The sequence below is a fragment of the Rhinoderma darwinii genome, chromosome 9, assembly GCF_050947455.1.
Source record: "Rhinoderma darwinii isolate aRhiDar2 chromosome 9, aRhiDar2.hap1, whole genome shotgun sequence".
In the NCBI taxonomy this organism is placed as follows: domain Eukaryota; kingdom Metazoa; phylum Chordata; class Amphibia; order Anura; family Rhinodermatidae; genus Rhinoderma; species Rhinoderma darwinii.
In genome coordinates, this window is record NC_134695.1 from 24360033 (window position 1) to 24371583 (window position 11551).

The window sequence follows — 11551 nt, forward strand, 5'->3', positions numbered from 1 at the left end:
ATGACCATTGATTTCAATGGTGACGGATCCGGTGCCAATGGTTTCCGTTTGTCTAGGTTTTGCAGGGGTTCCTTCGTTTTGACAGAATCAATAGCGTAGACGACCTTTGGTTTCCGTTTGTGTCAGTCAGGGTCCCGTTCCAACGGAAAGCTCTGATGGAACGGAACCCTAGCGCAGATGTGAATGAAGCCTTATTCGCTGTAAATCAAGAAAGGGATAAGTACATGATGGTCGGTTGGTCTATCTATCTATCTATCTATCTATCTATCTATCTATCTATCTATCTATCTATCTATCTATCTATCTATCTATCTATCTATCTTAGAGCAATGTTTTACACACATACACACACACACATAACAGTATCACACTATATAGACGGTTGTTGTTTTTACATGTGATAAGTATGTCCTTATAGAACATTTTATAAATGTAAATCTACGCCTCCCAATGAAAATCTAAGGCCTTGATCACAGACTAACTTTGCATTTCATTTGCCTGCACGCATTACAACAACTATGTCAGCAGGAGCTTTTTTGTTGGCTGTTGATGTTAAATGGGGATGGACTTCAAACCATTCACAAACAGTTTTCATTGTTCACTTCTAAAATCCCTTCCTGTTTTTGGGACAGTGATTTCCTGTTCTGCGTGGGAGGTTTTATTTATAGAACAGAGAGGGATCTTAGCATATAAAAACTTCTGCAGGTAATAAAAGAACCACACTTATCTGATCTAAACCTTTATCTTACAAAGTTCGATACATAGTTTTCTGCACTCATCTTAATGCCCCATGCACACAACCATGTCCTATCTTTCCTCGAATCACTGACGGGACTCGGACGGCACACACGGTCGTGTGCATAAGACGTTATAGTAACTCTATCCATACAAACCATGAACGGTCTTTATGACAGGCCCAATGATATCGTTTCCTCAAGAAATTCTCCTTGTAAAATGAGGCAAACAACACAGTGTCCCCTTATCCAAAATTGAAATAATTAAATAATAGGTTATGACATAGTTGCCAAAAGTCCCGAATTTGCCAGGGCTGTCCCGTATTTACAGAGACAGTTCTGGCAAATTACTGTCCTGGACGTGTCCCAGCAAGTGCCTTATTCAATTGTATCTGCATCCTCAGGACGCAGATACAATTGAATATAATGGCAGAGCAGGAAACTATACGCTTCCTGCTCTGCCATTCACTCCTCCAATAGCGGAATCCATGTCCAGAGAGTTGCCGATGCTCTGGCCGGGGATTTCACTCCTAGAGAGAGCCCCATGATGTCAGGGGCTATGCTCTGGCTTGGGACTCCACTGTCCATAACCGGTGACCATTCAGAGTACTAATCATTGACCACAATTCTCTGCATACGGTCATTGAGCCAATTTTCAATCCAATTACAAACTATGCTTTCTAAACCTATAGTCCTTAATTTACCCATTAGACGTCTATGAGGGACAGTGTCAAATGCCATTGCAAAGTCCAAAAACACTATATCCACAGCAGTCCCCCTGGCTTCTGCTCACCTCTTCATAAAAACAGATCAGGTTGGTTTGACTTCTGTCCTTAGTAAAACCGTGCTGGCTGTCACTTGTAATACTATTTTTTGTCACATGTAATACTATTTTTTGTCACAGCCTCAACAGCCACTCAAACATTTTTCCTACAATGGATGTTAAGCTTATTGGTTAATAATTACCCGGGGAAGACCTAGAGCCCTTTTTGAAAATAGGCTCCACATTTGCCCTGCGCCAGTCCCTTGGCACTCTACCAGTCACTAGACAATCGCTGAATATTATGAAGAGGGGGAGGGTGTAACCCATCTGGTCCCAGAGCCTTATGCACATTTATTTTATTTAACTTAGTTTGAACCACATCTACATTTAGCCAATTTAGTATATTAATTGATGTATTAACAGCACTGGCACCGGCTACATTAGCTGTTGTATATACTGAGCTAAAGAACCCATTTAGTAACTCCACCTTCTCTTGATCCCCATGTTCAGACATTGTCTTTTTTGCATTTATATACTCAAATAATATTTGGGGATTTGTTTTGAGCCTTTCATTTTTTATTTTTGCTGATTTTATTACTTTTTTCAGATTCTATTAAGCTCTTTGTATTTACCCTCAGATTTGTATTTTTCAAATGCCCTTTTTTCTCATATATTGCCATTTTTACTGAAGGTGTAAACCATTTGGGGTTTAATTTGAGTCTCTCCTACCTGTTACCAATAGGAATAAATTGTGCACTATAATTATACAAAGTGGATTTTAAGATCTCTCATTTATCATTTGTGCCATTATTTGACAGTAGTTCTTCCCAGTCTATGTCCTGAATTGAAGCCCTCATTCTGGGGAAATTGGCCTTTTTAAAATTAAGTGTTTTTGCCCCCCGCAGACTGTGTTTGTTTTTTACAGTATAGGTAAAACGCAACTATATTGTGGTCACTGTTAAATACTCCACCACCCCTGCTAGTATTCTCTCCCCCAGCACATTTAGGTGCGAATCATCTGCAGAATACAGTTTGTACACCAATGAAAAGTCAGCCCAGTGCTCTAGGAGCCCAAAGCCTTCTCCTCTACACCCAGACCTAAGCCATGCATTTAACTCCCTGAGCTCCCGTTGTCTTTCCTGTTATGCGCATGGCACAGGCAGTATTGCAGAAAATACTACCGTGGAGGTCCTTCCCTTCAGCTTGTAGCCTAGTGCTTTAAAAATATTCTTAAAGGAACAGTGTCATGGCAAATAATTTTTTTTATATGTTAAAGATGTTAGTGCTTTAATAAAAACGTTTTTATTCATTTGTGTGTTTGTGTTTTACTTTTTCTTATTTTTACACTTTTTCTTCCCTATGGGGGCTGCCATTTTTTGTTCCATTTCTGTGTGTGTCGATTAACGACACACACAGACATGGAGTACGGCAGCCACAGTCCCATAGGGTCTGCGAACGGCTCCCGTCCCATTGACTGCCGTGTACGGCGTCTGTGTGGGAACTGCGCATGCGCCGCTCCCACACAGTCCTATTCGAAATTGGCGCCGTCCGGCGCCATTTTCCTGTGGACCGGAAGTCGCGGCCGGACAGTAATATTACTACTTCCGGTCGCGGCTTCCGGACTTGTGCACATGGAACAGCGGCAGCAAAGGGAGCGGACGGGCCGGAGGGAGCCGCGGCGGCAGGAGCAGGTAAGAGATTTCAATGTATGTTAGTGTTTGTGTGTGTTTACTACTGTATGTAAACCTACTACACTGTGGGTTACCTCAAAAAATGGCGACACACAGTGTAGGAGGTTAAACCTTTCAAACCCCTCGTTTATCCCGGCACTAGCCAGGATAAAGGAGGGGGGGATGCTGAGAGCTCACTAGAGCGAGGGCTTTTAACCCAATGTTGCAATGCTGCAATTTTGGGAACTAGCTCCATCTAGTGACCAAAAATGGGTAGTATTATAAATTAGAATTAATTTATAATATTTCCAGACTATTTCCTGACTCGTGAAAAAAATAAAAAAAATTTGAACCATGTTTAATCACCCACACACTAAATGTTTAATTTTTAAAAAAAAAACATGTTTTTCTGGCAACACATTCCCTTTAAGTTTCCAAAACCTACCATGTATTCTAGCATTGGTACCCACATTGACCACGACAGCTGGATCATCACCAGCCCCTCCCAGCAATTTATCCACCCGTTCCACCACATGCCGAACCTTGGCACCAGGGAGACAGCAAACCTTTCGGTTGAGGCAATCTTCGCGACAAATTGTTCTATCTGTCTTCCTGATTATAGAATCCCCTACAACTACTAATTGTCTTGCCTTACTTGCATTACCATCCTACCGAATACTAGCTGGGCTGTTCTCCCGGCTGTTAGGGAGATCAGTATCCACTGGGGCTGTCATTTCTGAGACTGACACCCTCGCATCATCACCCAACTTGGCAATTTTGCTTGGAATAACAGAAACATGATTGATCTTCCTTTTCTTGGTCTCCTTTCTAATGCCTCTAACTACATTAACCCAGCTACTTGCCTGATCCTGCTGAACCATGCCTTCACCCTCCACAACTACCCCACTCAAGAAAATGGTGGCAGACTGTGCACTCAAGAAAATCTCCAATATTGCTATCCATTATCCCAGTTACAAAGAAAAGTGAACTATTGATAAAGTAAAAGAACAGGGACTTTAACTCCTCTTTTCAAGTCCGGTTTAATAACTCCACTTATTTCACAAGCCATTTAGTCAACCAAGCCCAATGAGTGCAGAAATTTTTGTTTGTTTATTTGTATGCAGAAATTCTGGAAAGTAAGGCACGCCCCATTAGCCATGCCCACCAGATAAACCATGCCCCATGAGACACATCCACCAAATAAGCCACACCCTAAGTGTCCCTGGAAATTTTTTTTAAACGTTGGCAACTATGGGTTATAATTGGGAGATGTAGTTGTTTTACACAATGATAACTTTTGAACTACTTTGGATAATTTATCCATTTTTTTTAGCTAATTAACCTATTATTTCTGTCTGCCTATTCTAAGGCTACATTCACAAGAGTGTGTCTGATTTGCGTGCACAAAATACGGAGCGTATTTTTGTGTGTGGCATCCGTTTTTTACGTCCATGCAAACACTTCCTTTTTTTTCTCTTTTATTTCTATGCATTTCTTAGCAACTAATGCGTGAAACACGTGTTTTTCACGCACCAATACACTTCAATGGGCGAGAACTTCCACAAAAACGCACCAATATAGGACATGCAGTGAGTTTCACACAACGGACACTCGCTGCGTGAAAACTCACTCATGTCTGAATGAGCCCTAACACTAAGGGGCACAGGGAATACAAAGTATATACTTTCTATATACTTTGTAAATAAATAAATATATATATATATATATATATATATATATATATATATTATACATATATATACAATTTGTCAGCAATGTTCGTTGTGTAGCAGTTTTTCTTAACTCTTCTTCTGCCGTTCCCTCAATCAGTCTCCTTCTCTCTGAAACATCTGTGACAGAGTGAAGGAGGCTGAAAGGAGAGGACAAGCACAAAAAGTTTGTTTTAAAAACAAACTTTTCAGAGATCACCATGATTCATTAATCATGGTGATCACATGCTCAGAAGCCGAACTAATTGGTTCGACTATCAGTGAACAGGTTGCTGGGGTGTCGGGGCTACTGGATGTTCCGGTGTCAGAGCGCTCTCCCCAGCACTATGCCGGCACAAACACGGGACTGTAGATTCAGGCCCTGGCTGCACAGTGCATATGCGGCTCGAACGTGAATCTATAGATCTGTGACAGGAAGGGGTTAAAATCCGTCCCAAAAAATGTGATCATTAATTTTAGGTTTATTCTTAAAAAGTAATGTCAAGATATACAGTATATTGGATAGGATATGCCGTTGCTTCAAGATCAGTAGGAGTCCTACTTCTTGTACCTCTGTTGATCAGTGGTATATTACAAGAGGGGCAGATGGGTCAAAGGCCCGGGGGCCCAGGGCTCTGGTGGGCCTATGACTCAGGGACCCCATCTACCCTTGAAAGGCACCAGCACCTGCACTCGGCAAATCCAGGGATGTACGAGGCCCACTGCGACTGGGGTGGCCAAAAAATAACGGCGGAGCAGAGGGCTGATGGCTCCCTGCCCAGATGGCCGTTTTCAGGCCTGCGGCCTACAAAAGCACCTGGAGCATGCTGATGAGGTCAACGTCCCGGCACAGGCAGCGTGATGACGTCACTGCAATCCGCTGCATGCTCTGGGCCAATGAACGCACACAGAGTAGTCCAGTTGTGGGAAGCCGATGAAAAGCTTTGCACTTTTCATCGGTGCAAAGAGGACACTACCGTAAGGGGTCAGGAAAGGGGGCATTATTACTGAGTGAGGGAACTAAAAACGACAAAAAAAAGAAGTGGAAATTATTACTCTGTTAGCATTATTACCATCTGGGTTACCATGGATGGGGAGTTTGTGTAGAGGGTTGGGAACAGGTGGGGAGTGTGCTGGAATAGAAAGGACCAAACACAGTAACAACAGATACAACATACACAGTGGATTCACAGTGCATAGATAATATATATTGATCTCTCTGTTCAGGTATAATAAAGACAGAGCATATTGGTAATGGCCAAAGTAAGGTCACCATACAGGAATAATTCATGTAAAAGGAAAAAAAGCTTTGCATTACTGCAACTTTTACTTACAAATATGAGGTTCTTAGCGCACAGTTTAATCAAATTGTGTGAGCCCATCTGCCACGACAAGGTGACCTCTTTTAAGTGGGTCCCTAACCTAATAATACACCTCTATTCTGGGTCTAAGTCTGCAGAATATACTCGGGGTAGGTAGGAACCAGCTTTACTCTAAGTAATAGCACCGTTGGGCAGAATAGGAAGAGTGAACGACCAAAAATGAAGGCAATCACCACCCCCAAACATGAAACACAATAAATTTGTTCAGTGCATCCTAGCAAAATGAAAAATGTGCGGGTGCACGTACACTGTGACAACAATACATGACGAAAGAAAAAAACATTGCAACAGCACTCTGCATCTGGTATCACAGCACAGGGATAATATAAATAGTGATAAAGCTAGAACATAATTAGCACAATGATGTCACTGTTCAGGGATAATAAATAGTGATGTCATAGTATAGAAAATAAACACTGATATTCCCTCATGTGTCAGAGTGCCGTAAGACTTAGTTGCGGCTGCAAGCCCTAAAATTAGGCCCTGATTCTGACAGATTTGCAGAGTAGCAGTAGGGGATCTTTTTTCTGTCAGTGCTCAACTCCATTATTGAATTGATCTCACTCATAAAGACAGCAACTCTGATACTACAAGTCTTTACCAGAATTTCTCTATTTATAATTGTAGGCTTACCTTTAGCTCACCAAATATGAACCTACAATGTGAAGGCAAATTAGATATGACTATGGAAAAAGCAATTCATGTAATTGTCTGTGATGCTAAATTCCCCTATTATGTAAAGTATGTAAGAAGGTCCTTCATCCATGACAATGTCAGTACAATGCCATAGCTTCAATAATGTGAGATAGATACATTTATGTACAGGGAGAAAATGTGCATTGTAAATCGTTCCCTAATAAAATCAAGGACGATGGGAGTCAGACACATTTGACATCTTATTTACCAGTCCTTGCATGTACTTATTATTTTATCCTATTCTAGTTTTAATTAACACAGTGCATATGCTTTCAGATAAGTAGGTTTTCTGGAGGGGCAATAATGAGATTTTCCTTTAACCTTTCTCCCTCTTCCTTCCTATGTATTTCCTTTTGAATTCTTCCAAACAGGAGTGACTTGAAGACATGAAATCCTGTTGCAACTAGTGTGTCTTAATGGATCAGCCCATTTAATTCTGTGATGTATTGTAATAAAACGGGTTCAGCACCGAAAAAAAACCCTCATTATAATTTACCAAACTTTTAAGGCTTTGTTCAGACTGTGCAGATTTACTGCAGATTTTGCATCTATTTTTTTAAGCCAAAAACAGAACAAATATATAAAGCAAGGACTTCTATGTCTGCGCTCCTGGATCCAATTCTGGTTTTAGCCTATAAAAAGCATACATCTCCAGCAAATCTACACTGTGTGAAAAAGGGCAAAAGAGATACATGTATATGGTTGCAATTTTTTACTCGTCCTGTTGAACGCATATCTCTTTTAAGGCAAAAACACCAGTGCTAGCTTTTCATTTTGACACCTGTTGGTTAACTCCTTCATGAGTGAAGTGCTTTCACCCATATTTAAGTCTACCACTGTGTGGAAATTACATTTGATTTCCACTAGAATGTATTAATAATATTGATAGATGCTGTTTATTACTTTTGTGAGTATCATTAACACCTTTCCAACATCCACCGTATATATACAGCGCTGTCGGGATGGGGTTTCCGCAAACTGCAGTACAGTTATGTTGCGGTGAAGGTGCGGGCTCAGAAGCGAAGCCCGTTTCATTACCACCGGGTGTCAGTTGTATATAACAGCTGAAACGCTTCTGTAACGGCCGGGACCGGAAATAGTCTCCAATCCGGCCGATTAACCCCTCAGATGCTGCGCTCAATAGAGAGCGCATCATCTAAGGGGTTTTTATTAGACCGACACCACAGCGACGCAATCTCTGGGGTGCTGATGGTTGGTATGGCAACCGGAGGCCTAGTAATGGCCTCCGTGTCTGCCTTGTACGCAGTGGCGGAATAAGGAGACCATAGGCCCTGGGATGTTCCCTAAGCTTGGGTCCCCCTCTCCACCACCGCCCTGCCACGCCGTGTCTATATTAAACACCATCTTTCTGTGTGAGCATTGACAAATGATTGTTACGATTCCCCTTGTCAAACGGCTGTGTCCCTACATACTGACAGTCTCCAACCATTTGTGACAGTATCACACTGTGTAGGAACACATCCTCTTGACAATGGGGATGGTAACACACATTTGTCTATTAGTCCTGGATACACAAAGACTTTTTATAGAATACAAGGATTTCCTATAACAGACATGTCAGGAAGGGGACAGATCCTCTATACATCCAGTGACTCACAAGTAATGACTTCTCTGATGGGAGTTGTTCTCTTTTCTTCTCTTCTCCATTTGACACAGGCCGTTATGGCGACTTCTCCGGATGACTGCAGTTTCCTGATGAGAAATCTTTGCCCCTCGATTCTGCAGCCATTTTCTGCATCTATAGCAACACAAAAATTCATAAACACCCTAAATTATTTTATACCCCAGACTAAACCCCTAAGCAAATTAAGACCCCGTGCCCATACATTAACTAAGACTAATAAATTCAGTACCCAAGGGGTATCTAAACTTTTTAAAAACTTTTGTCATGCCATAATGATATGTCAAAAGTTTTGATCGGTGGATGTCCAAGCATTCAGACTCCCACCAATTGCTAAAACAAAGTGGCAGAAGTGCTCGGGTGAATACTGTTCCACTTAATTTCTGATCGTCTTTTCTCGGAGCGGTGTACAGACTCATAGACTTTCTATTGAGCCCGTACACCGCTTGCTTAGCTATCAGAGGAAGGACAGTCAGAAACATTGTTTCAGCGAACAGTGGGGGTCTCAGTGCCCGGACCCCCACCAATCAGAAATTTTGACATGTCACTATGACATGTCAATTTGTTTTTAAAGGTTTAGTTACCCTTTAAGCAATCTGACACCCTTCCCATATATGGGGAGATTATACTGCAATGGGGGGTCAGTGCGTCTGACTGACTGCTGAGGGCTCCATTATGTCTTTTTAGCCTCTGTCGGGCTGGTAGACGTCGGTATACCTTATTTTTGAAGAATGGAATAGCAGAGTAGACCTTTCTATTCCGGAGTCCCCAGACAGAGCATCACAAGTGCTCCACCCGTGGACTTTATCCCTGAGAAAGCTCCTGACATCACTGACCATATATGTAAAGTGACATCAGGGGATTCTCCAGGCCCGGAATTCCTGCCCAGAGCGTTGCCGATGCTCCGGCCGTGTACTCAGGCTTTGCAAAGCTTCGGACGTCACTTTATGTATATGGACATCTGGAACAGCGCCATAGTCCCTCGGCAGAGCGCTAATAGAAGGCTCCAGCCCTGTTCAGGGACAGTGACTTCAGGAGTTTCCCCTGGGCAATTCCCCGGGCGATGTATGCCATACAGTTGGATACGTTTTGGCTAAATAGATCAAAATCCTGAGCATTAAACGGCCACTGACTGCTCCATGGTTTCCTTCACTGTAATTGACATCAGCACCAAAATTAGTTAATGCATATAATGTACAAACGTAAGTGCCACAATTTCCTTTGCCCACTCCCGGTAATGAAGGGAGGGGGGCCCAGACATCTTGGCTGTATGGGGCCAAGAAATTCCTGATGGCTGCCCTATCATCCGCTATTGAGTTGATGCAAGGGGACTTGGAAACCTCTCTTAGGCTATGTTCACACAGGGTATTTTGCCGAGTTTTTTGACGCGGAAACCGCGTCGCAAAACTCGGCAGAAACGGCCCGAGAACGCCTCCCATTGATTTCAATGGGAGGCGTCGGCGTCTTTTTCCCGCGAGCAGTAAAACTGCCTCGCGGGAAAAAGAAGCGACATGCCCTATCTTCGGGCAGGAGAAAGCGTATATCTCGCTGTTTTATGCCCGCGGCGCTCAATGGCCGCGGGCGAAAAACGGCGCGATAATTGCTGTTCACACGAAGTATTTTGGGGGAGGAATATCTGCCTCAAAATTCCGTTTGGAACTTTGAGGCAGATATTCCTCCCCCAAAATACTCCGTGTGAACATAGCCTTAGTATAGAAAAAATCCTCCTTGGATTTTATGGGCCAGTTTGTGTAAGACCCAACTAGAGGTGAAGCTCTGTTGGATCTGGTAATTTCTAATAATGCAGAGCTTGTTGGGAATGTCAATGTTCGTGAAAACCTCGGTGTCAGTCATCACAATATAGTTACATTTTACCTATACTGTAAAAAACAAAGACAGGCTGGGACGGCAAAAACACTTAATTTTAAGAAGGTAAATTTCCCCAGGATGAGGGCTGCAATTCAGGATATAGGCTGGGAAGAACTAATGTCAAATAATGGTACAAATGATAAATGGGAGATTTTAAAATCTGCTTTGGGTAATTATAGTGCAAAATGTATTCCTATAGGTAACAAGTATAAACGACCAAAATTAAACCCCACATGGCTTACACCTTCTGTAAAAAGGGAAATATATGACAAAAAAAGGGCATTTGAAAAATACAAATCTGACCGTACAGCTGTAGCCTTTGTAAATTATAAAATCTGTAAAAAGGTAATAAAATCAGCAAAAATACAAGATGAAAGGCAAGAGGCCAAGGATAGTAAAACAAATCCCCCAAAAAATCTTCAAGTATGTAAATGCAAAAAAGCCAAGGTCTGAACATGTAGGACCCCTAAATAGTGGTAATGGGGAGTTGGTCACAAGGGATCAAGAGAAGGCAGAGTTACTAAATGGGTTCTTTAGCTCTGTATATACAACAGAAGAAAGAGCAGCTGATGTAGCCGTTGCCAGTGCTGTTAATATATCAGTTGATATACTGAATTGGCTGTTTGTATATATGGTCCAAGCTAAGTTAAATAAAATAAGTATACACAAGGCACCGGTACCAGATGGGTTGCACCTTAGAGTTCTTAAACAGCTTAGTTCAGTTATTTCTGTCCCCCTCTTCATAATAGTTGGAGATTCTCTAGTGACTGATATAGTGCCAAGGGACTGGCGCAGGGCAGATGTGGTGCTTATTTTCAAAAACGGCTCTAGGTCTTCCCCGGGTAATTATAGACCAGTAAGCTTAACATCCATCGAGGGGAAAATGTTTGAGGGGCTACTGAGGGACTATACAAAGGATTATGTGACAAAAAATAGTATTATAAGTGACAACCAGCACAGTTTTACTAAGGACAGACATTGTCAAACCAGCCTGATTTGTTTTTATGAAGAGGCGAGGAGAAGCCTAGACAGAGGGGCCGCTGTGAATATAGTATTTTTGGACTTTGCAAGGGCATTTGACACTGT